Raw genomic sequence first — 23,537 nt, forward strand, 5'->3', positions numbered from 1 at the left:
GATATGAAAACTAAATTATGCAATATTATTATTATTATTATTATTATTATTATTATTATTATTATTATTATTATTATTATTATTATTATTATTATTATTATTATCGCTGTTGCTGGTCATTGTAATAGTATACAACCTTGCACTACGAAATAAACTTCTTTCCTTATCAGGAAACGAGGGGCCCATTTTCAACTATTGCGGGGGGCTCCGAGCTTCTTATCGCCGCCACTGGCTGTAACCCATTCCCTCTCCAAAGAATAATATATTTTGTAACATATGCGGTTTTCAATAGGCTCTCCACTGAGTTTTTCATACTGAACAAACACGCTAACAACCCCAACACATATACACATTCCTCACACAAAACTAATTAAACACACAATAATACCTGCATTGACAAAACATTCACGAACTCAGAAACACTTGTGAACGCAAAAAAAACAGAACTTCTCAACGTTACTAAAATCATGAAATATAACAAACAACGTCGTAATGGAAAATTACATGTATAGTTAAATGTATAAACCGGACATTTTGTAATTAAAGAAAATCACAATATCATGTCCTTATTTTGACAATATAAAACGTACAATTTGTATAGTTCATCGATTTACAATTGTGGCCATGGAATAGGCAAGTTGAGAGTATTAAAAGGCCTCGCGGGAACAGCTGATGACTTCCTCTATAGTATGTTGTTTTCCGGTTTGCCCTGAGCGATCTCCTCTTAAATACTAGCGCTACGTTCTCATTTCGGTCGAAATGCAAGTGTGACCAGTGCTGCCTCTCTGTGGTCGAACGAAGACTCGCTGTGAAGTGATGTCTTGGCTGTTGTTTCCACAGCAAATCGGAAATGTTGGGCACGCATGCGCTAAAGGCAGAGTTCCTGCTTCCTGGCAATAAGCTTAGACATTCTCGCTGAGCTGTGATCTGCACAGCACCCGGCGTGGAGCGCACGACTAGTTGCCTAGTTGTCAGGTGAGTTGAATGATTCCCTATTCTTTCGCTGACGTCTTTTTCAATGCACTGTATTTGATTGTAGACAATATTACTAAAGTAATTTATTTTGAAATAGACAATGAGCTGCAGCACTTCAGCACATAAGGTACGACTGCCCCTGCGTTTAAGACGTGTAGGATAGTGATAATGAAGACGGAGAGCAGTGTAAAACTAATGTATAGTGAAAGGGGACAGACACTCCTACTTTATAAAAACGTTACATTCAGACATTATAGGAAAGTGAAATCCACTGGTGATCAGGGTTGGAGATACTCGAAGGAGAACTGAAATGCCACCATTTTGACACTGGAGAGTGTCTGTATATTGCCTAAGCACGTGGAAAGTCACACTCATGATTCATATTGAGAAGAGTACAAACAGACTCTTGCATTCGGCCATATATTGTCGACCTTGGTTCCGAGCGACATCCTAAAGAACATGCAATGGAAAATTAGGAAAATGGACAGATTTCAATAGGCTCATTCAGGTGGTATTTGAAGATGCTCAAATACGTCAGTCTCGTGTCGGTAAATTTACTGGCAAGTAAAATAACTCCTGCGAGACTAAATTCCGGCACCTCGGCGTCTCTGAAAACCGTAAAAGTAGTTAGTGGGACGTAAATTAAATAAAATTATTATTATTATTATTATTATTATTATTATTATTATTATTATTATTATTATTATATACGTGTATTTGTCCCTTTTAGAAATGTGTTTCGTACAAAGTTTAAATGTTAACGTTATGGCAGCTTAAAAGTATCTTCTACTTGCAATTGAAGATCGTTATTATAATTATGACATACTTATCTGTTGCGGGAGGTGGCCAAGAGAAAATCACAGGTCTGCTGCTAGTTGCGCAGTTCGTGTTCTGGCGGTAACGGCAGTTTTGGGCAAATTGCGGAGTCCCGGTGTTGATCGGGTAAAAGTTGCGGAGTTCATGTGAGCCGACACCTACAGCCGCGTACCTCAAGGCCAAGAACAAATGGAAACGAGAAGGGATTCGAAAGAACAGTTATGTACTTTCCCGCTGTGCTGTGATGCCCCGAATTTACCTTGTGTACCCCTGGCACATCATATTACACTACCTTCTGCCGGCCTTGTTTTGCACTTACTGACCGTCATCTTGGACAATCATCTGACTCTTTCGCTCCCCTGACATCAACTCTATGTCTCGCAACTTCTAAAGATCATATAAATACTCGTCTCCCGGCCTAACTCGCCAGGTTGAACGAGAGGCTGTTCCCCGTTGGATGTGCGAGCGCATACTGTAATATAGGACAGAGCTGGTTCTCTGCTCCCATCGACCACTGGTGTTCTTCAGGTGAGACATAGTGATCACATTATGTAACGTACATTTTCATTCATTTTTCTCGGGATGGTGAGGGAGTTGGGAGAGCCACCAAGTTACAGAGCACTAAATTCCATTCTGTGTTCATGGGCTACGGATCTTTGAAGCACGCTTGGTCATACACTTCTCAGTGCAATCGAACTATTCCAACCTTTAAATCTATTCAGATCTTTGCGGGTTTGGAATTATTCCTTGTGCACCCAATGAGAACATTTTTCTTACTGGTCGTGTCTCTCGGTTTCCCTCATCCCCGTCCCGTCTCTCATTCTCTCCCATATCTTGTTTAAATTGTGTATGATTCATGGTACATAGATTTATGACACACTTGTATAAGAATTTACCAACCGTTGTCTAACTATGTTCATTAATGTCCTAGTGGATCTTGTTGAATAGGGTTATTTATTTACTTAAACTTACATACTCTTTATGCCATTATTCTATACATTCTCCTGGCAGATTATTCTTTGTAAAATAATTTTTGGACTAGTCTCTGTACATCTAGCGATCTAGATCAACTATTTAAACTTAAAAAGAAATTTCCATCCCCCTTTGTGATCTACTCACACTATATCTTGCCTCAACATCACTTGTGAAATCTGTCACAAATTCCTATTGGATTTATTTATGTTAATGCCTTTGCTGCCGAGATGTAGTGCTTACAGTGCACTATGTCTTCTGGTATGGGCTAGAATAAATTTGTTACTTTCATTGCCCTGTCTCAGTCTCACCCTTGGCTTTGACAATATGAAAGTGATTGAGGTATGAGTGATGCTACTAATACCATTCCTTATGCAGTCAGTGTGTTTGTCCAACCCTTGTCCCGTTTCCGTACGGGGTCGGGTATGAGGTGAGATGAATTTGTCGTGGCGGTTTTTTTTTATGACCGGATGCCCTTCCTGACGTCAACCTCATCAGAGGAGTTAATGAGAGATGAAATGAATGACGTGATATATGATAGTAGGGAGAGGGTGAAACCCGGTGCCGGCACATAGCCTACTCCTGTCGAATAGCACCAAGGGGTCTGCTCAAGGCTTAACGTCCCCATCCGACGGACGAATCACCATCAACAGCGTCATATGCCCTCACTCCATATGAGCACTGCGGAGAGGTTTGGAATTTAATCCAGGCTTTTGGCACGCAATCTAGTGATTAGAAATTGTATACCACCACCTCCCCTACCCTGCCGGCCAACATTCTGATGGTGAAAATTTTTTCGACCAACGGGACTCGAACCGGCTAACCTCGGTGTTAGACCGTTTTAGACTTCAGCGCCTTAACGATCATGGCCACCAGGCGGGCTTTTCCTTATGCAGTCAGTCCCTGTTATGAATGGTGTGAAAATATCGCTCATAGGGTCAGTTGGTGCATGCATTTCAGTGGGCTTGACAGACTGATATGTAATAGCAACTTCTGGCTCGGTGAGGAAAGCAACGGGAAACTACCTCACTCCTAATTTCCCTAGTATGCCTCTTCAGTGATGGCTAGGCTGTTTATGACAGCTGTTGTTGGAGCTGTGGAGGATCAAACCAGCCTTCGGGCTGAATACCCAACGTACGTACATTCTTTTGTACCCCGCTGGTCGGTAATGTATATACATATATATTATTTGAAGTAAAGGTTGTTGTTATTATTATCGAAACCATCTTTCCTTTAATTGAACACAACGCTATCCCACCTCCCCACCCCCCACCCCCGCCTTTTACATCCCGGATCCTTCTGGGCTTGTTTTCCACTGCGCAATACTGCGTTTCGTTGTTATTATTATTATTTTGATCTTAAACTTGTCCGTTATCGAACTCCGACCTCGCCTCAATGTACTAACACCGCTTCAGTACAGAATTATCCTCCCACGTAGTTCTGTGCAAGAAAAATGCCAAAAGTGGAACCACTACAAAGTGTATTTATAATTCAGCTTGTGAATTAATTTGGAGAATACATGTTTACAACAGATGGGCGTGTTTTATTTTGTAAATTGTACTATGTTAACGTAAGTGCGGGAAGGAAGTCTGATGTACAACTGCGCATTAAATGAAAAACATATCTGAAAGCTGTAACGAGTGCGGAGAACGAGTGTGCCGGGCTGAGTGACTCAGACGGTTGAGGCGCTCTCCTTATGACCCCAACTTGGAAGCTTCTACCCTGGCTCATTCAGGTGGTATTTGAAGATGCTCAAATACGTCAGTCTCGTGTCGGTAAATTTACTGGCAAGTAAAATAACTCCTGCGAGACTAAATTCCGGCACCTCGGCGTCTATGAAAACCGTAAAAGTAGTTAGTGGGACGTAAATTAAATAAAATTATTATTATTATTATTATTATTATTATTATTATTATTATTATTATTATATACATGTATTTGTCCCTCTAAGCAGCACGTAGAACCATTATTTAGCATTAGCATTGGTATTCTTGATCTCCTCGTTCTTCTTATCTTCCCGAAACTCCCTCATCCTTTCACTATGAGCCTGTTGTATTTCTTGTGTCCATGCGTTTCTTTTTAATTTTAAATTTCTTGCCGTCGGTTTTCTGGGTGCAAACTTGTGGGTGTTGATCTTTTATCTATATGAAGTGGTTTCCAGTGGGTCATTGTTGACTTCTGCGATATCTTTTTGGGAGTCTACTAGCCAGCGCACTTTAGTTTATCGTGTTCCAATGATAACGAAACAGATTTTCTTGGTCAATGGTGAGTCATCCATTCGTACTAAATGCCCGTAGAATTTCATACGTCTTTTGCGTGCAAGTGAAGTGAATCGCTCAGTCAACGAATAAAGTTCATCCGAACTTTTTCGCATCCAAATGCCGTCTTAAAACTTGGGTCCGAATATTTTCCTCAGTATCAGCCGTTAAATTTTCTTAATGTCTCTAATGTTGATGTTTATTGATGATGTTTCATTTGCGTAGAGTGCCTCTGGGAGAACAACAGTGTTGTAGTTTCGGAGTTTGGCCTTGGTGGAAAGTGATTTATTGTTGTAAACGTTCCAGGTGATTGTATAGACTTTACGTAATTTTCTAGCGCGGTTTTTGTTGGCTTCCCTTTCGTTGCCAGTGCTCCCGATAACTTCACCTAAGTATTTAAACTGTTTTACTTGTGTGACGCTGCCATATTAGGTCATGCGTGGCACCAGGTTTGAGTTCCTGGACTCCATGCACTGTGTTTTTTCGTAAGAGATGTGGAGGCCAGTTTTGACAGCAATCTCATGAAGCTTCTCGATGGCATGTCTGGCTTCCTCAGGAGTTCGGGTAATTATTGCTAGGTCGTCAGCGAAAGCAAGGCATTTTATGTTGATCCGTTTAGCTTTTGTTCCCATATGCAGTCCGGTGGTATTTGAAGGTGCTCAGATACGTCAGCCTCGTGTCGGTAGATTTACTGGCACGTAAAAGAACTGCTGCGGGACAAAATTCCGGCAACTGGGCGTCTCCGAAAACCGAAAAAGTAGTTAGTGGGACGTAAAGCCAGGTACTTCTTTCTCCCAAGTTTTAATGACATTGTCTAGTACTAGGTTGAACAGGATTGGGGACAGCCCATCACCTCGTCTAACACCTGTTCTAATTTCAAAAGGTTCAGAGATTTCACCAATGAATTTCACTTTAGATGTTGTGTCTCAATGTTTGTTGAATTAACGTGGTTGTTTTGTTGTCAACGCCATATTCGCGGAGTATATTAAACAAGGTGTCACGGTCAACAGAGTCGTATGATTTTTTAAATCTACGAATATGATTACTGTACGGTTTGACTGGCGATGTTGGAGAATCATCTTCAGGTTCCAGGTCTGTTCCACGCACGATCGATGCGGTCGGAAGTCAGCCTGATATTCACCGATCTTGTGTTCTGTCTGTGTTCCAATCTAGTAAGGATGGCGCGTGAAAGCACTTTGTATGCAATTGGCACAGTGAGATGCCTCGGTAATTATTTGGATCCGTCTTGTCGCCCTATTTGTGCAGTGGGTGGATCAAAGCAGTTTTCCAGTCTGCAGGTATGACTCCGCTCTCCCATATATTTGCAATGATAGTTTGTAGTCGGTCAATCAGGAGTTCACCCCCAATCTTGAGTATCTTGGCGATTACGCCATCTTCTCCTGGTGATTTATTGTTTTTGAGATTTAATATGATACTTCGTACCTCATCAGGTGTAGGTGGAACTGAATCTGTGTTTGGAACAGGTAAGTGGAATTGCAGTTTCTCCGTAAGTGGCTCACAGTTGTGTAACTTCTCACAGTGTTGGTTGTGGACGTAACAGCTGTTCTTTGTGTTGGTCTCCTGTGTCCCATCAGGGCGACGAAAACAAAGAGTGGGGCAGCTTGTAGTTGCTCAGTTCTTCCCTAAAGGTTCTGTAGAAATTCCGTGTGTTGTTTCTTTTGAAGTCGTCATCAATTTATTTTAATATTTTGAGGTGGTATATGCGTTCAGTTCGTCTGAGTATTTTGGACGTTCGCTTCTGGGTTTCTGAAAATATCTTCCAATTCTCTGGCGTTTGGTGGCAGTTCCCATTCTTCCAGGCTCGAATACGTGATTCCAGAGCTTTGCCACAGTCAGAGGTCCACCACCTGTGTTTCCGTTTCCGTGGGGGGTGGTCGACTTTTCTTGACGATTCTTGGATGGTCTCAAGAATTGTGTTCCATGTTTGTACATTTGCTTGTAATGATTTCGCAAACTCTTGTGCATCTTCTTTCAGATATTCCGGTTTAATCCGTGGGATTTTAGGTTTTGATACTTTTTCGATTCCATCTGAATCGAATTTTGATTTGTGAGAGATGGTGGGCGAACTCCACATAACCCTTGCGTACTCTCGCCTTCATAATTTCCGGATAAAACTTTCTGGCGATCGCTACATGGTCAATCTGATATTCGCCAATGTGATTGATTTGTGATTTCCATGTAGTCATTTTTCGTGGTGGTTTCTTAAACTGTGAGGACATCAACTGGAGATTGGCCATTCCACATACGTTCATTAAACGTTGCCCATTGGCGTTAGTCTATCTGTGTGCTGAGAAATCTCCGATGATAAGCCTGCGTTCTCTCTATCTACCAATTTGTGCATTAAAATTTCCAAGGAGAATCTTGACATGATGCTGAGGGATCTTCGTAAGTGCTCGTTCCAGATCTGACCAGAATTTCTCAACTTTGTTTTTATCAGGTTCACTGTTGACCACCGGGCTAGTTGGCCGTGCGGTTAGGGACGCGCAGCTGTGAGCTTGCATACGGGAGATAGAGGGGTTCGAACCCCACTTCCGCAGCCCTGGAGATGGTTTTTCGTGGTTTCCCATTTTCACACCAGGCAAATGCTGGGACTGTACCTTAATTAAGGCTTCGGCCTTTTCCTTTCCATTCCTAGGCCTTTCCTATCCCATCGTCGCCATAAGACCTATCTGTGTCGGTGCGACGTAAAGCAAATAGTACTAGTGCATTGTTGACCGGAGCGTGTGCATACACTATTGTGTAGGCCTTGTTGGCGCATTTAACTGTGATTACGGAGAGGCGTTCCGAGAATGATGTGAAGTCTATCACCGAGTTCTAAATACTGTTAAATACTAGGAATCCGGTTCCCAACATATGTAGGTTGCTTTTTGGTACTTTAATTGCAGGTTTTCCCTTGTACATGGGATATCCACAGGAGTCTAAAAGATCAGAATCGCGAAATCGCGTTTCTTGTACGGCAAGTATGAAGATTCCGAATCTGTCACAGGTATCTGTCAGTGTCTTGAGTTTTCCTGTTTTGGTCAGTGTCTGAACGTTAAGTGTACCAATGAACTGTGTCTTCTTGGGTTTGAGAAGTTTTGGGAAGCTCCAACTCTTCCCAGCATAATGCCCTGGTCCCCCAGAATCCGAATGACCAGATTTACCTCTGCTGTTGTCAGGTCGGGACTGAGGTAGTAGGGTTGGGCAGACCGGAACATTCACTTGTTCCGCAACATTAGGAGCTTGATGCGGAGTGTTTCGGTACAGAGTGCCGGGACACGGGACAAAGGACACAGGACTGTAACTGCGTCCTAGAGATAACTTCGAGAGGCAACAGGACATGCTCCGCTTCAGCTGGAATGTGCCTGAACCGAATGTGCTGTGCCAAGGCCGCACTAGATAGATTAGTTGGCCTTGGCTGTGTCTGCCTGTCGATACCGGCTGTGTGCCGCCCTGTGCTGGAGTGTCAACATTTTCTCATCCAGTTATATCTTTAATTCCAAAGCGATGACCCATATTTTTCTTGGGCTTAAAAGTTTCCTTAAGTCCAAATTAATTTTTAACGTCAATCCCCGAGAAAGTGTTGAGGGAAATTTTCGAGATATTGAAGAAAGTAGATGGAAGTTGAGAGGGAAGGAATTCGAAGTGCAGAGAGCATAACAGCACGAAAGTAAAACAATGTATTCATCCAGTTATATTTTTAATTCCAAATCGACGACCCATATTTTTCTTGGGCTTAAAAGTTTCCTTAAAATCCAAATTAATGTTTAACGTCAATCCCCGAGAAAGTGTTGAGGGAAACTTTTGAGATATTAATTAATCACTAATTACTCACAATACAGGCCAATACATTCAACTGGTGAAAATATTCTTGAATTGGTTACTTTTAAACACCTGCACTGTCATTGTAACCGTGTTATGTGTATTTTATATTTTACCGGAAAAATCTTAACCTAAAAGCAGCCTTTAATCGTGATTATTGGGCGCGAATTTCAATGTTCCGACTGTTCCTTCACGTTCCCTGCTACTTTATGCTGGACGATGGCCATAACTACACACAGGCACACACCACACAGCACGTTCCGTACAGGCACATTCCCAGTCCCACTGGCGCGGAGCATGTAATGTTGCCTCTCGAAGTTCTCTCTACACTGTGCAGTTACAGTCCCGCGTCCCGTGCACCCCCTGCACAGTTCAGCTAGTAGGCGTAGGGCAGTGCATAGTGGCGCTTCTGACGGGAGAGCAAGTCAGTGTCTCCGGCTCGCTTGAGAATGTTTCGGAACAATTGACACTCGGTGTTCTGGAACAGCGGAACATAACTGTGCACCGGCACAGTATGCCGAAACAGGGACATAGTGCCCAACCCTATGAGGTAGTCGCTCTGTCGCTTGTGTTTCCAACATGCTATATTCATGGTTGATTTTAGCTGAAGAACATGAGCCCGGGGCGAGTGAGTAGTTGATTACCGCTTCACTCTCATCGTACGGGTTGTTAGTCCATACAGACAGATGATGTTTTACTGACGTGTCGTCTCAAGATGTTTTCTGGCTGTGCCTGTCTTTTGTCCACGAGAGATATTTTATTTCCCTCAGACCCTCAGGATAAGTCCAGCGAGCCCCCCTATCCGCCACCTGAGACGCGCCCGATAGGAGAACAGGTAAACCCCTATTATTATTATTATTATTATTATTATTATTATTATTATTATTATTATTATTATCCACCTCTGCGGTGTAGTGGTTAGTGTCATTAGCTGCCACCTCCGAAGGCCCAGGTTCGATTCCCGGCTCTGCCACAGAATTTGAAAAGCGGTACGAGGACTGGAAATGGGTCCACTCAGCCTCGTGAGGTCAACTGAGTAGAGAAGGGTTCGATTCCCACCTCAGCCATTCTCGAAGTGGTTTTCCCTGGTTTCCCACTTCTCCTCCAGGCAAATGTTGGGATGGTACCTAACTTGAAGCCCACGGCGCTTCCTTCCCTCTTCCTTGTCTACTCCTTCCAATCTTCCCATCCCCCCACAAAGTCTCTGTTCAGCATAGCAGGCGAGGACGCCTGGGTGAGGTACTGGTCCTCCTTCCAACTGGTATCCCCTCGACCCAAAGTCTCACGCTCCAGAACACTGCCCTTGAGACGGTTGTGGTGGGATCCCTCGCTGAGTGCGAGGGAAAAGCCTACCCTGAAGGTTAAACGGATTAAGAAAGAAAGATTTCTATTATTACCGAGCTCGATAGCTGCAGTCGCTTAAGTGCGGCCAGTATCCAGTATTCGGGAGAGAGTAGGTTCGAGCCCCATGTGGGCAGCCCGGAAGATGGTATTCCGTGGTTTTCCATTTGTACACCGGGCAAATGCTGGTTCTGTAACTTAACGACGGTCACGGCCGCTTCCTTTCCACTCCTACCCGTTCCCTGTCCCATCTTCGCCATAAAACCTATCTGTATCGGTGCGAAATAAACCAACTTGTAAAGAAAAAATTATTATTATTATTATTACTATCATATATGAATTTTTGGTAACGGTACAGTGTTATACACTCTTTACTTTTTTTATTTTCATTGAAGATATAGCTGACACGAAACGTAGCAGTCGTGATCATAAAACTTGTCATTGGAAGTAATAATATGCAACAAGTTGATTGTCCCTGAGAACACTGTCGGTCAGTGAAGTGACGGTGGGTCGTTGTGCTGCTGATTTATGTCAACATAATGAAGGCAGCACATGGAAGGAAATGACGAGGAATGTAAATTAAGCCGCAGCAGAGGAACAAGCACAGCCAGTGACAGAAGAATGGAAGCGAGCCAGGACTAACATAATACTGAGAGATTTAAATATAAACTACCATCTGGTTCTGGAAGTCATCACACTAGCACAACCATCAAATCAAAACGGCGCTTAGAGAGTGGCCAGTTATAGTTCACGTGTCCGCAATCCAGTTGCTCTCTACTTTATGTACGTAGAACACATCAGTGACACTTTGTGCAGTACTTAGTTGTAGACGGAACGAGGCAAACATTCCTAACGCTGCCTGCTACCTCAGATTGATTGATTGATTGATTGATTGATTGATTGATTGATTGATTGATTGATTGATTGATTGATTGATTGATTGATTGATTGATTGATTGATTGATTGATTGATTGATTGATTGATTGATTGATTGATTGATTGATTGATTGATTAGTCCGCCTCTGTGCTGTAGTGGTTAGTGTGATTAGCTGCCTCGCCTGGAGAGCAGGTTTGATTCCCGGCTCTGGCACGAAATTTGAAAAGTGGTACGAGGACTGAAACGGGGTCCAGTCAGCCACGGGAGGTCAAGTGAGTAGATGGGCTTTTCGATTCCCACCTCAGCCATCCTCGAAGTGGTTTTCAGTGGTTCCCACTTTTCCTTCAGGCAAATGCCGTGATGGTACCTAACTTAAGAGCACGGCCGCACCCTTCACTTTTCCTTGTCTATCCATTCCAAACTTCCCATCCCCCTACAAGACCCTGTTCAGCACAGGAGGTGAGGGCGCCTGGTCCTCCTCCCCAGTTGTATCCCCTTTGACCCAAAGTCTCACCCTTCAGGACACTGCCCTTGAGGTGGTGGAGGTGGGTTCCCTCGCTGGTTCCGTGTGAAATCTAACCCTGGAGGTTCAACGGATTATGATTGATTGATTGATTGATTGATTGATTGATTGATTGATTGATTGATTGATTGATTGATTGATTGATTGATTGATTGATTGATTGATTGATTGATTGATTGATTGATTGATTGATTGATTGATTGATTGATTGATTGATTGATTGATTGATTGATTGATTGATTGATTGATTGATTGATTGATTGATTGATTTCCTATTTGCTTTAACGAGAAAGCTTAGTAGCGATGTGGTCTCTCTGGTCTCTGACATCGTCACTGGCAACTGTACGAAGGCAGTAGTGGTTGAATCCTGGCCAGTGCATGGGGGAATTTTTAATGTTAAATCCCTTTGGTTCAGATCCCGTGTGCCGCTAGAGGGCCTGTGGATATGATCTCGTAATCGACGGTCACGTAACGCTAAAACCTTGTTTTCAAGGACAACTGAAGCCGAGGTCATAAACCCTAAAGAGAAGGAAGAGGTTTGACCATTCGCGGAATTGAAATTATTATGTACCCACTAGATGAATTTGAAAAGAAATTACAATCCAACGAAAGGAAATCAAACCCGATGATATTGTTATTTTACCTGAGTCTCGAGAAGATCTGAAGAAATTGCTGAATGGTATGGACAGAATCTTGGGGAAGGAGTACAAGATGAAAATACACAAATGTAATGGAGGGCAGTCGAACAAAGTCAGGTGATGCAGGAAATGAAGTCGTAAAGGAAGTAGATGAACATTGTTACTTGGGTAGTAAAATAAATAATGATGGCAGAAGTAAGAAGGACGTAAAATGCAGACTCGCACAAGCAAGGTAAGGTAAGGGATATTCTGCCCGAAGGCAGGTCCGAACCTCCTGCAGAGGTGTTCCTGAGCCGGAGTTTACGTGCGGTAGGATGGCCAGTTCCTTTCCGCTCCTCCATTCCCTTACCCCCAACCAACAGCGCATGGCAACCCATCCAACTCCTGACCACGCCCAATGTTGCTTAACTTCGGAAATCTCACGGTATCCGATGTTTCAACACGGCTACGGCCGTTGGCTAAAGGGTTATTCTGCCCGAAGGCAGGTCCGAACCTCCGCAGACCTGAGCCGGAGTTTACGTGCGGTAGGGTGGCCTGTTCCTTTTCGCTCCTCCATTCCCTTGCCCCCACCAACAGCGCGTGGCAACCCATCCAACTCCTGACCACGCCCAATGTTGCTATACTTCGGAGATCTCATGGGATCCGGTGTTTCAACACGGCTACGGCCGTTGGCAAGCAAGGTAGATCTTTCTTAAAAAAGAAATTTCCTCACTGAAATAGGAATAAGAAAGACTTGCTGGAAGATTTCCATGTGGAGCGTGGCATCATTGTGTGGAAGTAAATCATGGACGATAATTAGCTCAGAAAGAAACAGAATAGAAGCTGTTGAAGTGTGGTGTTATAGAAGAATGCTGAAGGTGAGATGATAGATCGAATCACAAGTTAAGAGATACTGAATCGAATTGGTGAAAGAAGATCGATTCGACTTAATTTGACGAGAAGAAGAGATAGAACGATAGGACACATTTTAAGACACCCAGGACTTGTTGAGTTGATTTATGAGGAAAGTCTAGGCGGTAAGGACGGCAGAGATAGGCGAAAGTATGAATATGACAAGCAGATTAGAGCAGATGTGGGATGTAGTAGTTACATAGAAATGAAAAGTTAAGTATAGGATAGGGTGGCAAGGAGAGCTGCATCAAACCATTTGATGAACTGATGACTCAAACCACAACAACCCGTTAGACAAAAAATGAAAAACTCTCTGGCGCTATAAAGGTAAATATATTTCAGTTGGAAAAGGACAAGAATTGACTAGAAGTGGTTGAGCAGAAAAGACGAAATATGACAGCCTGATACAAGTGAATAGGAGACATGTTAGTCTCATACAGTACGTAGTCCCGTTGTCACCAAACATTTATCAGTGTTGGATGCCCGGATTTTTAGTGAGGTCTTTCTCTACTTGCTTATACCATTTTGGCTGGCCCCGTGGTGTAGGGGTAGCGTGTCTGCCTCTCGCCCGGAGGCCCCGGGTTTGATTCCCGGCCAGGTCAGGGATTTTTCTGTTGACCTGATGGCTGGTTCGAGGTCCATCCAGCCTACGTGATTAGAATTGAGGAGCTATCTGACGGTGAGATGGCGACCCCGGTCTCGAAAGCCCAGAATAACGGCCGAGACGATGCGTCGTGCTGACCACATGACCCCTCGTAATTAGCAGGCCTTCGGGAGCAGCGGTCGCTGGGCAGGCCAAGGCCCTTTCAAGGGTGTTAATTGCTGTGGGCTTTGATTTAGTTATATCATTTTGATCTCGTACGTTTGATTTGCAACCTGGACCTAATTTTTGGGAAGTCAAGCGGTTGATGATTTTAACTTGTTCGTTTCTTGAGGAAAAAATTGCTACTTTGGAAAAATATAACTCTGACTTGCACGAAAATAAGAACCAAGTAGATTTCGTACAATATTTTGTGAAATACTGTTTTGAAGAATCTCAATGCTGTTATTAGACCAAGATCTCTGTTTTCGAGTTTTAGAAGGCATTTTTCTTAATCTGTTTACCCTCCAGGGTTGGTTTTCCCCCGGACTCGGCGAGAGATCCCACCTCAAGGGCAGTGTCCTAGAGTGTGAGATTTTTGGGCCGGGTATACAACTGGGGAGGAGGACCAGTACCTCTCCCAGGCGGCCTCACCTACTATGCTGAACAGGGGCCTTCTCGGGGGATGGGAAGATTGGAAGGGGTAGACAATAAAGAGGAAAGGAAGCGGCTGTGGCCTTAAGTTAGGTACCATCCCGGCACTTGCCTGGAGGAGAAGTGGGAAACCACGGAAAACCACTTCCAGGATGGCTGACGAGGGAATCGACCCCCCCCCCACCTCTACTCAGTTGATCGCCCATGGCTGAGTGAACCCCGTTCCAGCCCTCGTACCACTTTTCAAATTTCGTGGCAGAGCTTGGAATCGAACCCGAGCCTCTGGGCGTGACAGCTAATCACACTACACCACAGAGGCGGACTAAAAACCATTCACTGAGTTTAATTCTTCATTTTGGGCAATAGAGTAAATTCCTTAAAACTTGACTGGGTAACACCTGTTCTGTAACAGTGAGGAATTACTGCCAGACACTGTCTGAAGCCTGCCACCAAGCAAGATCATATTTCTAGCGAAAAGTGATTTGTTGTTCATTGAAAGTAACTCACATAATGTTGAAAGAGCATGAAGGGGAGCCATGCTGCCTCGTCCCACATGATTAACTCATTCTATCTCATTTACTCAGCGTCTTCTGACATTCTTATGTTACACGTACAGCCCTGCGAATTTAGAGTCATACGTTGAATCTCCGTATTAATGGTTCATGGTTGTGGGTTACTGTAGTCACGTCCTAGTTCGTGAACCATGGGCAACGGCTGAGTGGCCTAGTAAGTGGTCCTGAGAGTCGGGATACCAGTGGCTTTGGAATGGGAGTGGGCATCTCGGACATATTCTGAGTCATGGACCTCCTTGTGCTCAGGCGGCTAGGAGTATACAATTCACCGGTGGTCCATAACCCGTTAGAGGAGAGATCCTCACTTGGACTATGTGCAAGTAGGGTAGCATACTGCATCATGAATTTACCGAGCTCAGAACATTTTAAGCAAGCCTCGGACCTATGGGAGTGACGGAGTCCCACTCCCATTTGACAGGCGAGGGACTCCTTGGAAACAACTTGACGAACGAAATGGAATTCGATGGGGAGCTATCAATATTAATGGGGCTTATGCAAGAAAGAAAGTAGAACTGGCTGAGTCAACAAAGAGGATGCACCTGGATGTGCTAGGAGTAAGTGATGTTCGGGTAAGGGGAGGTAACGAGGAAGAGATAGGAGATTATAAAGTGTACTTGACGGGTGTACCATTGCACGCAACATAGTTTCTATTAGGCACGTAAATGAGCGAATGATGTGGGTAGCTTTGGCAGTTGGAGGAATTCCGACGAGAATTGTCTCAGTGTATTCACCATGTGAGGGTGCAGATGAGGATGAAGTTGACAAGTTTTATGAAGCATTGAGTGATATCGTGGTCAGGGTCAATAGCAAGGATAGAATAGTGCTAATGGGCGATGTCAATGCGAGGGTTGGAAATAGAACTGCATGATACGAAAGAGTGATTGGTATATGTGGAGGAATATATGGAAGCTAACAGGAATGGGAAGCGTTTGCTGGACTTCTGTGCTAGTATGGGTTTAGCAGTTACGAATACATTCTTCAAGCATAAGGCTATTCACCGCTACACATGAGAGGCTAGGGGTACCAGATCCATAATAGATTATATCTTAACCGACTTCGAATTCAGGAAATCTGTTAGGGATTTTTCGATGATACAGACCACTATCTGATCTGTAGTGAAGTAAGTATCTCTAGGCCTAGGGTAGAGAAAGTGAAATCTGTCTGCAAAAGAATAAGGGTAGAAAATCTCCAGGACGAGGAAAGTAGACAGAAGTACATGGATATGATTAGTGAGAAGTTTCGAACAGTAGATAGTAAGCAGGTTCAGGATATAGAAACTGAATGGGTGGCATACAGGGATGCTGTAGTAGAAACAGCAAGGGAATGCCTAGGATCAACTGTGTGTAAAGATGGGAAAAGGCGAACATCTTGGTGGAATGATGTAGTGAGAGCAGCTTGTAAACGTAAAAGGAAGGCTTATCAGAAATGGCTCCAGACAAGGCCGAGTCAGACAGGGATTTGTACGTAGATGTAAGAAACAGAGCGAAACAAATAGTTGTTGAATCCAAAAAGAAGTCATGGGAAGATTTTGGTAATAACCTGGAAAGGTTAGGTCAAGCAGCGGGGAAATCTTTCTGGACAGTAATAAACAATCTTAGGAAGGGAGGGAAAATGGAAATGAACAGTGCTTTGAGTAATTCGGGTGAACTCATAGTAGATCCCAGGGAATCACTGGAGAGGTGGAAGGAGTATTTTGAACATCTTCTCAACGTAGAAGGAATTCTTCCTGGTGGTGTTGCGAACAGCCAAGCTCATGGGGAGGAGGAAAATTATATTGGTGAAATTACGCTTGAGGAAGTGGAAAGGATGATAAATAAACTCCATTTCATAAAGCAGCAGGAATAGATGAAATTAGACCTGAAATGGTGAAGTATAGTGGGAAGGCAGGGATGAAATGGCTTCATAGAGTAGTGAGATTAGCATGGAGTGTGGTAAGGTACCTTCAGATTGGACAAAAGCAGTAATTGCACCTGTCTATAAGCAAGGGGACAGGAAGGATTGCAACAACTATCGAGGTATCTCATTGATTAGTATATCAGGCAAAATATTCACTAGCATCTTGGAAGGGAGGGTGCGATCAGTAGTTCAGAGGAAGCTGGATGAAAACCAGCGTGGTTTCAGACCACAGAGGGGCTGTCAGGATCATATTTTCAGTATGCACCAGGTAATTGAAAAATGCTACGAGATGAATAGGCAGTTGTGTTTATATTTCGTAGATCTAGAGAAAGCATATGACAGGGTACCGAGGGAAAAGATGTTCGCTATACTGGGGGACTATGGAATTAATGGTAGATTATTAAAATCAATCAAAGACATTTATGTTGACAATTAGGCTTCAGTGAGAATTGATAGTAGAATGAGTTCTTGGTTCGGGGTACTTACAGGGGTTAGACAAGGCTGTAATCTTTCACCTTTGCTGTTCGTAGTTTACATGGATCATCTGCTGAAAGGTATAAAATGGCAGGGAGGGATTCAGTTAGGTGGAAATGAAGTAATCAGTCTGGCCTATGCTGACGACTTGGTCTTGATGGCAGATTGTGCCGAAAACCTGCAGTCTAATATCTTGGAACTTGAAAATAGGTGCAATGAGTATGATATGAAAATTAGCCTTTCGAAGACTAAATTGATGTCAGTAGGTAAAAAATGCAACAGAATTGAATGTCAGATTGGTGATACAAATCTAGAATAGAGTGATAATTTCAAGTATTTAGGTTGTGTGTTCTCCCAGGATGGTAATATAGTAAGTGAGAATGAATCAAGGTGTAGTAAAGCTAACGCAGTGAGCTCGCCGCTGCGATCAACAGTATTCTGTAAGAAGGAAGTCAGCTCCCAGACGAAACTATCTTTACATCGGTCTGTTTTCAGACCAACTTTGTTTTACGGGAGCGAAAGCTGGGTGGACTCAGGATATCTTATTCATAAGTTAGAAGTAACAGACATGAAAGTAGTGATATTGATTGCTGGTACAAACAGATGGGAACAATGGCAGGAGGGTACTCGGAATGAGGAAATAAAGGCTAATTTAGGAATGAACTCGATGGATGAAGCTGTAAGCGTAAACCGGCTTCGGTGGTGGGTTATGTGAGGCGAATGAAGGAGGATAGGTTGACTAGGAGAATAGTGGACTCTGTTATGGAGAGTAAGAGAAGTAAAGGTAGACCAAGACGACGATGGTTAGACTCACTTTATAACGATTTAAAGATAAGAAGTATAGAACTAAATGAGGTCACAGCACTAGCGGCGACGTTTAGTAAATTCACAGAGGCTTGCAGACTGAACGCTGAAAGGCATAACAGTCTTTAATGATAATGTATGTGTGTGTGTATGTATCTCTGTATTTTCTGTAACTGAACTTTACTCAATTCACCTTTCTCCAAGCGCATCGTTTTAGCTTTAAATTTTTGGATCTGTAACTGCATATTTTATCAAACAATATTTTGCTTTTGTACACTCTTTTCGTCTTCCTTGTGGAGTTTTTGTGCGTTTCATTTGAAAACAAATTGATTTAACACACGAAATTCATACATCCTTTGGTGATTGAGAATTGAAAGGAATGACGTGATATATGATAGTAGGAAGGGAGAATAGCACGAAGAGGTCTGCTGAGTTACGTCTCCATCCGACGGACGAACCATCACCAACAACGTCATATGCCCTCACTCCATATGCGCTCACTGCGTACAGGTTTGGAATTTAATCCAGGTTTTTGGCACTCAATCTAGTCGTTAGAAATTATATACCATCACTTACCCTACCCTGCCGCCAACATTCTGATGGTAAAAATACTCTCGACGAATGGGACTGGAACCGACGAAGGACGGCGGGTGACAATAACTTCGTGCTTTCACGCTCACGGCCACCTGACAGACTGATTTATTGACTGCTTATAGATAAAGCCCTGTGCGGATACACAAAATAATATCCGCGTCCGCTCCACATCCGCACTTCTTTCATCCGAACCGGCATCCGCATCCGCGAATTGTTATCCGCGGATATTGTAAATATTCAACTTCTTCTTAATCACTTTACTCTCCAGGGTCTGTTTTTCCCTCGGACTCAGCGATGGATCCCATCTTCTACCGCCTCAAGGGCAGTGTCCTGGAGCTTCAGATTCTGGGTCGGGGATACAACTGGGGGGGGTGACCAGTACCTCGCCCAGGTGCCCTCATCTACTATGCTGAACAGGGGCCTTGTGGGGGGATGGTAAGATTGGAAGGATAGACAAGGAGGAGGGAAGGAAGCGGCCATGGCCTTAAGTTAGGTACCATCCCAGCATTTGCCTGGAGGAGAAATGGGAAACCACAGAAAACCACTTCCAGAATAGCTGAGGAGGGAGCCGAACACCTCTCTACTCAGTTGACTTCCCGAGGTTGAGTGGACCCCGTTCCTGCCCTCGTACCACTTTTCAAACTTCGTAGCAGTGCCGGGAATCGAACCCGGACCTCCGGGGGTAGCAGTTAATCATACTAACCACTACATCACACAGGCGGACAAATATTTAACTACAGTGTATTACACTCAAGGTATTAAAACTGATAGATCTATTAACATAATATAATAGACCTGACACCTGGCACCAGAACTCCTACAGTCACTACTTTATGAGGGAATTTTGCTTGCGACAGCTACCGACATAGCGGTACTGACCTTTGTTCTTTCCTTCCATTAATTGCGGGCAGGAGCCAGGTAGGCTCAGGACAGATTTACGGCTTTATGGTCTCAAGACTCTTTATATATCACCACTCCCCCAATCGCCTAATCGCCAAGAAAAATAATAGTATACCTGAGTGAAAATCAATAAACGTCATTATTAAGAAAGTATTGGCAAAACTATCGGCACTGTCAGACAGTTTGTATCCGCCCAAGACTACTGCTACTACTAAAACGTTTTCATTCCTCCCCTGAAGGGGGAGGCGGGCCTCTTAGACGGTGACGCCGTCTCTCAGACCGGGAGATTTGTTACGGTGATGGAGATGCTGTGAGAAGGTGAGGGGGTTGGCTGCCGTGGCCTATACTGGGAATTCTCCTTAATGCACGAGAATGGAAAACCACGGAAAAACCATTCTCAGGACAGCCGACGGTTGGGGCCAACACTGTCCCGTTTCCCGAGTGCAGAGGCATAGAGCCACGTTAGAGCCGTGGCCACCCCTCCTCTGCTCAGTTGGCCGGTCAGAGTGCAGTGCTGTTGGGCCACGGACCAGCCGAAACCCATTCTGCATCTACCGATCTCCGCCAAGACACTATCTTCGCGGATATCCGCATCCGCGCAGGGTTCTACTTAGAGATACTAAGTTTTCATACTCCGGAATGGAAGAAAATTATTCATTCAATTCAGTGAAAGAGAGCATTTTTCACTAAACAGTTCAAGAATGATGGCCATTCTTGCATTGTTCTTGTAACACATACCTTGTACCAGTTTAAGTCTGTCAAACGTTATCTTTTTCTCAATAAATAACGTACTAGCTGTTACCCACGGCTTCACCCGCGATGATTTCGTAAGTTGATAAAAATTAATTTTTCCTCGGTACTGCACTAAGATATTATCTCAAAATTCCTAAACTATAAAAACTCGCCGAGAAATTGCATTTCATTCACCCCAGAACCTCTTTGGAAACCACGTTTGTGGCATTGCCTTTCGAGGCTAAGATAACCAAGCTCCTGGCGGAGCTAAATCTGGAACACGCGACATGGAACTCTACATGTGAGAAACAGTGCTCTTTTACGTCGAAAAAAGAAAGGGTTTCTTCATTTCTGAAGGGGATTCCAAATACCAATTTTCACTTCTGTAACATTTTAGTTTTTGAGATATAAGTATCCTCATAAAGAGAATTCAGCTCCTTCACTTATTTTCGATCTCTAGCTTAAGTTGATTTTCCGAAAACAAAAAGTACGTGTTTCTTTATTTTTAAAGGAGCCTACTAATTTTCACGTCTGCAACATGTTAAGTTTATGAGATGTACTGTAGATATACTCATATTAAAAACTGCCCCACTACTTGGCTGAGTGGTCAGCGATGAGGCCTTTGGTTCACAGGGTTCTGGGTTCGATTTCGGGCTGAGTCGGGGAATTAAATCGCGTGTGATTAATTCTTCTCGCTCGGGGACAGGTTGTTTGTGTTTGTCCCAACACTCTCCTCATCATATTCACTCAACACACAACATTACCAACCACAACAGGAACATGCAACAGTAATTACATCCCTAGACATAGGGTTGGCGCCAGGTAGGCCACCCAGCCGTATAATAGGGTCAAATCCACATTTGTGATACAGTTCGCCCCCGCGACCCCACAGGTGTGGGAAAATCAGTAGAAGAAGGTACTCATTTTGAAAATTCACCCGCTTTTTCTATTATTTCACCCCCTTAAGTGCATTTATAAAAAAGTGTGTTCGTTTATTTTTAAAGGAGATTCCAAGTACCAATTTTAACGTCTGTAACATCTGCAGTTTTTGAGATATATGTGTCCTCATATAAATAATTCAAATCTTTCCTTGCTTCTTTTCACCTCCCCCCAACCCCCACACCGCCACCCCGCTCCCCCATCAAACCATGAGTGGATTTCCTGAAAACAAAAGTTTGTGTTCTTTTATTTTTAAAGGAGATTCTAAATACCAGTTTTCATGTCTGTATCATGTTGGGTTTTTGTGATATATTCAAGATAATCTTGCTGCTGTAGAATCTTGCAGCTGACGTTGCCACGGTTGCGGCAGTTCATTTCTTTATCCGATTCCTAGAGCAAGGGTAGTGTGGTGTCAATATCTCCATAACAGTTGGTTTTAGGGCCTTAAAACATGGTTTTCGGGCCCCAAGGGCTTACCGAGTTTCGTTCTTTGCGTCAAGGAGCTTAAAGTGAGCTTTGTCTCGTCCTTGTACGACAAATTCGAGTTCGCCTATATTAGCCTATTATTTTTATATTTTTATATCTCCGCCCGTCACCCCTACCGCTCGAATTGTTTTGAAAATAAAATACAGCCCATGTTACTCACTGGCAATGTAGCTTTCTATAAGTGAAGTCATTTTTTAAAATCGGTTCAGTAGTTTTTGAGTCTATCCGTTACAAACAAATATACAAATTTTTCCTCTTTATAATATTAGAATAGATGTGGAAAGCAAAAGATGCCTGACGCAGTTCGACAACATGCCGATAGATATAGTTGTGTACCAACGCCATCATAGCGATAGTAAATTCGTGTCCTCACCCCGAGGTGGTGCAGCTCTTATCAGCCACACCCCCATTGAAGGTGAGCTGCGTGCACCATTGCAACCATCCTCATCACGACGCGCAGGTCGCCTACGGGAGTCAACTAGAAAGACCTGCACCTGGCGAGCCGAACCCGTCCTGGGATATCCCGGCACTAAAAGCCATACTTTCTGTATTTCATATAGTTTACGGTCATTGTACAGTTGAAATTTCGTATGGGAAGTAAGTGAATTTTCACCAGATCTGTATATACACTGACTGACAGAGCAAATGCAACACCAAGAAGGAGTGGTCAGAACTTTATGCCAATTGCAGGGTAGACTGACGTCACTGAGGTATGCTCATGATGTGAAATGCGCCGCTGTGCTGCGCACGTAGCGAACGATAAATGGGACACGGCGTTGGCGAATGGCCCACTTCGTAACGTGATTTCTCAGTCGACAGTCATTGTAGAACGTGTTGTCGTGTGCCACAGGACAAGTGTATAGCTAAGAATGCCAGGCCGCCGTCAACGGAGGCATTTCCAGCAGACAGACGACTTTACGAGGGGTATGGTGATCGGGCTGAGAAGGGCAGGTTGGTCGCTTCGTCAAATCGCAGCCGATACCCATAGGGATGTGTCCACGGTGCAGCGCCTGTGGCGAGGATGGTTGGCGCAGGGACATGTGGCACGTGCGAGGGGTCCAGGCGCAGCCCGAGTGACGTCAGCACGCGAGGATCGGCGCATCCGCCGCCAAGCGGTGGCAGCCCCGCACGCCACGTCAACCGCTATTCTTCAGCATGTGCAAGACACCCTGGCTGTTCCAATATCGACCAGAACAATTTCCCGTCGATTGGTTGAAGGAGGCCTGCACTCCCAGCGTCCGCTCAGAAAACTACCATTGACTCCACAGCATAGACGTGCACGCCTGGCATGGTGCCGGACTAGAGCGACTTGGATGAGGGAATGGCGGAACGTCGTGTTCTCCGATGAGTCACGCTTCTGTTCTGTCAGTGATAGTCACCGCAGACGAGTGTGGCGTCGGCGTGGAGAAAGGTCAAATCCGGCAGTAACTGTGGAGCGCCCTACCGCTAGACAACGCGGCATCATGGTTTGGGGCGCTATTGCGTATGATTCCACGTCACCTCTTGTGCGTATTCAAGGCACGTTAAATGCCCACCGCTACGTGCAGCATGTGCTGCGGCCGGTAGCACTCCCGTACCTTCAGGGGCTGCCCAATGCTCTGTTTCAGCAGGATAATGCCCGCCCACACACTGCTCGCATCTCCCAACAGGCTCTACGAGGTGTACAGATGCTTCCATGGCCAGCGTACTCTCCGGATCTCTCACCAATCGAACACGTGTGGGATCTCATTGGACGCCGTTTGCAAACTCTGCCCCAGCCTCGTACGGACGACCAACTGTGGCAAATGGTTGA

The sequence above is a fragment of the Anabrus simplex genome, chromosome 1 (assembly GCF_040414725.1).
Source record: "Anabrus simplex isolate iqAnaSimp1 chromosome 1, ASM4041472v1, whole genome shotgun sequence".
NCBI classification, from domain to species: Eukaryota; Metazoa; Arthropoda; class Insecta; order Orthoptera; family Tettigoniidae; genus Anabrus; species Anabrus simplex.